We start from the raw sequence: 6000 nt of genomic DNA on the forward strand, positions 1-6000 counted from the left end.
TTACCAGGTAAGTTTCCTAGGAGGATGTAGAAATGTTTGAGCACCAGCACTGAAAATCTTTCCTTCTTAGCCGCACCTGGCTGACCCAAGAAGTTGGAGGTATCTGCTCCCAGCACATGAACGAAATGATAACTGCCCAGGAAATGCATGAATTCACGTGCCACAATTTTTTGCTATGAGAGTATCACAAAATGTGAGGGAAAGGCCTTAACATCAGACTAGATCACAGCTGCATGTGGAAGAAAACTATTTGCTGAACCACAGCTTATTTAGCTTTCCTGCACTGTATGTAGTACAAAACTCCAAAAACCACAGAATTGTGAATGAAATTCTGGGGTACCGAGCAAAACAGGAGGCGAAGGAATACTTCTGAGATTGTACCTGAATCTCTTTATCTTTGCCAATTAAATGCATCCATCATTTTAGCATTATCTCATGGATGGAGAATAACCTTTTAAAAGCCCCCAGAACCAGGAGTTGTTTCTAAGCTCCTCTTTTAGATAGAAATTGTCTGAGCCATTACGATATCACAGAATTTCCCCAAAGGTTCCAATTGCTGTGTATAAGAAGAAACAACACTTATAAACTCTAGATTCTCATAAGAAGTTGAAAGATGTGGCTTTTATATTCTTAATGTCTGAAATATGTTAATATTTTGATTAAGTGACAGCCAAGCCACAGTTGGCTTTTTGAATACACATTTAAAAATAAATAAATAGCTGGGAGAAAATAATTACCATATTTATTTGAAAGGAAGATGACTCTGCCCCCTTATCCCCCAATAATCACTTGTGAAGTGGAAGAGGGTTTGTGTCAGGGGTAAAATCTACTTACCTTCTCGACCGGTTCAGACACTTAGACTTTCTGCACATGTGCAAACCCTTCTGCACATACAGAGGGTAAAAAACAGGTTACTTCCTGGTTAAAAGGAAGTAAAGTTAAAACCAGGAAGTAATGATGACTGGGCAGGTGGGCAGAGCCTTGCGCCGCCATCACTACCGGTTCTCTGAACCACCGGCCACCATTGCTACTGGTTCTCTGAACCACCGGCCACCATTGCTACTGGTTCTCTGAACCACCAGCCACCATTGCTACTGGTTCTCTGAACTACCAGTCACCATCGTTACAGGTTTGGCCGAACTGGTCCGAACTGGGAGCATTTCACCCCTGGTTTGTGTGACAGTCATTGGGAATGTAATAGCAGATGAAGAGATGGTTGAAAGTGAGCAAATGCTGGAAAATGCAATGAGAGGGAGGCAGGTTGGGAGAAGCCACTGGCATAGCTTCAAGGCAACAACGGTAAACCTATTCCCCCTTCTTCCTTGTATAGAGAGTGAGACTTTTACACAAAGAGTTTTTTCACTGATAAGGATTCTAAAATAATACAGGATTCTGCTTTTCTAGTAACTAATAGACTGGGGATAGCATGCTGACTGAACACAATGAGTCCTAAGCAGACTTCCCTTGGAGTAAAAGCAGGCAGAATTTTCTTGTGCTTGTAGCTTGAGTTCATTCTTTCTTGCAAGGAAAAGGGGAAAGAACTCAGCTCAACAGACCAGAAGAATCTGGTTTTTCTCTGATTTGCTCTCCAACTTATATGGTGCCTATATGGAGAATACTAAACTGAGCACATCTAGGTCCAGTACAGTAACAGCCTATACATGTATACCAAGTATAGGTTTACATCAAGCTTAGATTTCCACAATCCTCCGCACAGGATTTTTCTGTGTCTTTTCTCTGTTTAACGTTCCTTTGTGGGAATTTTTTTTAAAGAAAATCAGTTTCTTCATTTTATACCAAATATGGGACTTAAGGAAAGTTGCCAGCATGGCCATGGGGTAGAGGACGGAGACAATAACACCAAGAAATACTGAGGAATAGGAAAATCAAGATGTACAAAATCAAGAGTGTCCATTAGAAACAAAGGCAGTGATAGATAAACTAGAATGTAGGAAAAACATAGCAGGGAAAGCACACTGATCATGGCTTCTAGAATTTCAACACCTTTATCAGCAGTGGCTATAAAAGGTCTTTGTCTTTCTTTCTATGCAATGAAAGGTGGTTTTGCATTGCTGTACGTATTTTCTAATCTTCCTTCTCCTTCCCGTTATGACTGTATGACTGTAACTTTGTTGCTTGTATCCTTACGATTTATATTGACTGTTTCCTAATATGATTTGATTGCTTATTTGTTCCCTCTGACTATCATTAATTGTTGCACCTTATGATTCTTGACGTATGTATCTTTTCTTTTAAGTACACTGAGAGCGTATGCACCAAGACAAATTCCCTGTGTTTTTATTGGCCTACTCTATTCTATTCTATTCTATTTCTATTTCTATTTCTATTTCTATTTCTATTTCTATTCTATTCTTTGAGTTGTATCTGTATACCTTATATATGTGGGCATGGGTGGGTGGATTGGTGCATGTACATGAAGAAGCATGGGGTGGGTTACATACACATCTTTCTATGTTCTATGGGCCAGTTTATGTTGAAAACAAAATGGCTTCTCTAACATTCTAAGCTGCCCAAGTATTTTCCCCCATAAGGGTATTTTAGGGCAGTGTTCATCGAAGTGTGGTCCAAAGGCCCCTGAATGTCCCTCTCAGGGACCCACAAAATCAAAATAATTTGCCAGTTTATGTTGAAAAACAATATGATATTAAAATTCCATCAAACAATTGTGATAAGCAGTAATGGTAGTGGATTTTATTAAAAAAAATTAAATGCATACATTTTAATTTTTAATATGATAAATATAAATAACCCATAAAAACAAAAGCTCTTTTGGGGTCCTTATAAGTTTTAAAAATGGGAAGGATCCTGAGGGGAAAATGTTTAAGAAACAGTGCATTAAGGAATATTTTGGACTGATAGAAGGACAAACAGAGTCCCTTCTCCATCATTTATTTTTAGAATTCTGCAGGGTAGGGAACCAAAGCAAAACATCACAGATAGGGAATTAAGAGGCAATACACCACCAAGGAGAAAGAAGCAAAGGTAGATACATCATTGGTCCGCCTAGTTCCTGCTGATGCCATGGACATACCGATGCAGAAGTGGATAAGGTAGCTATCCAAAAGATATCAAAGGAATGTTGGATGGGCAGGCAAGACAAAACCCTTGAAAGGAAGTAATATGGTAAGAAAATGCTGGAGTCTGATTTACAAATCATTCACATCTTTCATTTGAATCACATCAAAGCTGAGAGGGGACTGTCCCTTTATTGTTTTTAGAAGGCCTCTGTTTTAGGAGGCAAACCCAAAGGCACAGAGTGTGCACAAAACAACTAGAACAGGGGTCTCCAACCTTGGTCCCTTTAAGACTTGTGGACTTCAACTCCCAGAGTCCCTCAGCCAGCAAAGCTGGCTGAGGAACTCTGGGAGTTGAAGTCCACAAGTCTTAAAAGGACCAAAGTTGGGGACCCCTGAACTAGAAGACAACTCAGTTTTGGATGCATTGTGGGCCAAATGTGGACTGGAAATAAAAATTAAAATAAGCAAGAAAATGATAAGAGAACACCTGTCTGATCTTGATGAATATAACTCACAGGGACCTGATTACATTACAGATGGCAGATGTTGTTTTAAAACAACATTGTACCATATATTTAAAAAAATCCTGGAGAACTGGTAATTACCAGAGGATTGGAAAAAAGCTGATGTGGTTCCCATTATCAAAAAGGAAAGAGAAAAACAACAACCCCAGACCCAGGAAACTACAGACCAATCAGCCTTACCTGGGAAAATACTGAAAATAATAATAATAAAAAAAGATATGTGAACATCTAGAAACAAATAAAGTTATAACTAGTAGTCAGCATGGGTTTGTTAAAAACAGATCATGCCAAACCAATCTTATTTCATTTTTTGGCAGAGTGACTACAGAGGGCCTCTGGTGGCTCAACAGGCTAATGCAACCTGTTATTAACAGCAACTGCCTGCAATATTGCAGGTTCAAGTCCCACCAGGCCCAAGGTTGACTCAGCCTTCCATCCTTTATAAGGTAGGTAAAATGAGGACCCAGATTGTTGGGGGGCAATAAGTTGACTTTGTATATAGTATACAAATGGATGAAGACTATTGCCTGACATAGTGTAAGCCGCCCTGAGTCTTCGGAGAAGGGCGGGATATAAATGCAAATAAAATAAAAATAAAATAAAAATAGTAGACCAGCGAAATGCTGTGGACATAATATATTTAGATTTCAGCAAGATATTCAACAAAGTAGACCACAACCTACTTCTTGGTAAACTAGAAAAATGTGGGATAGATAGCATCACCACCAGATGGATTTGTAACTAACTGACAAACCATATTCAATGAGTAGTCCTTAATAGGACTACATGGAGGGAAGTAAGCAGTGGGTACCACAAGGTTCCCTCTTAGGCTCAGTACTCTTCAATATCTTCATAAATGACTTAGATGAGGGAATAGAAGGGGAACTCATCATATTTGCAGATGACACTAAGCTGGCAGGAATAGCCAACACTCCAGAAGATAAACTCAGGATCCAGATGCAGCTTGACAGACTTGAACTATCGGTCCTATCCAACAACATGAAATTTAATGTGGAGAAAAGCAAGATTTTACACCTAGGCAGGAAAAAAAAACAAAGGTACAAATACAGATTAGAAGAAACCTGGCTCGAAAACAGTAACTGTGAGAGGGGCCGTGGAGTCCTAGTGGACGATCATTTAAACATGAGCCAGCAGTGTGCAGCAGCAGTCAAAAAAGTTAATGCAATCCTTGGTTGTATAAAAGAAGCATAGAATCAAAATCATGTGAAATATTAGTACCATTTTATAAATCCTTAGGAAGACCACACCTGGAATATTACATCCAGTTTTGGTCACTACATGTAGAAACTTTTGAAAAAGTGCAAAGAGTAACTAAGACGATTAAGGACCTGGAGACAAAAACGTATTTTTTTTTGTTTGTTTACATTTATACCCCGCCCTTCTCCGAAGATTCAGGGCGGCTTACAATGTATAAGGCAATAGTCTCATTCTATTTGTATATTTTTTTACAAAGTCAACTTATTGCCCCCCCCCAACAATCTGGGTCCTCATTTTACCTACCTTATAAAGGGTGGAAGGCTGAGTCAACCTTGGGCCGGGCTCGAACCTGCAGTAATTGCAGGCTCTGTGTTTTTTTTAATAACAGGCTTCTCTATTGCCTGAGCTATCCCGGCCCCGGTATGAAGAAGAGTTGCTGGAATTGGGTATGGCTAGTCTAGAGAAAAGAAGGGCTGGGATGACATGATAGCAGCATTCCAGTATTTGAGCGGCTGCCCCAAAGAAGAGGAGGGCAATTTATTTTCCAAAGCACCAGAAAGCAATACAAGAAACAATGATGGAAACTAATCAATGAGAGAAGCAACCTGGAATTAAGGAGAAACTTCCTAACAGTGAGGACCATTAACCAGTGGAACAGTTGCCTTCAGAAGTTGTGGGTGCTTCATCACTGAAGGTTTTTAAGGAAAGATTGTACAGCCACCTACCTGAAATGGATAGGATATCCTGCTTGAGCAGGGGCTTAGATTAAAAGATCTCCAAGGTCCCTTCCAGCTCTATTCTGATTGAAATATGGTCACCTCTAGTACCTTGATGGATCAAAAGCTAGGAAATTTGAAGAAGGAATTTTCTTCCTTCCCCCCTCAAAACCATGTTTTTCTGCCTTAGTTTTCTCACTGACTTACAATAATATATGAGTGAAGTTTTGAGAGAGATGCTGTACATGCTGCTGTTCTCACGCAGGCAGTCACTGCAGGGAACTATCATTAAATTAAACTGAAGGGGTGAAGCAGTAGATTAGACTTGAAGGTTTGAAGAAGTGGTACCCAAGTTTTCTCCGCGTAATCCAAGCATTGAGCATGTCTGCGCTGTCCAAAGAGAGTAAGCATATATTACAAGCCCATTGCAAATGGCTTTTTGCCCGCTCATCCATCTTCCTTTTGTCCTTCTCCGCCTCCTTTTCAAACGCTTTATATAAAATG

This window comes from Ahaetulla prasina, chromosome 2 (assembly GCF_028640845.1).
Source record: "Ahaetulla prasina isolate Xishuangbanna chromosome 2, ASM2864084v1, whole genome shotgun sequence".
NCBI classification, from domain to species: domain Eukaryota; kingdom Metazoa; phylum Chordata; class Lepidosauria; order Squamata; family Colubridae; genus Ahaetulla; species Ahaetulla prasina.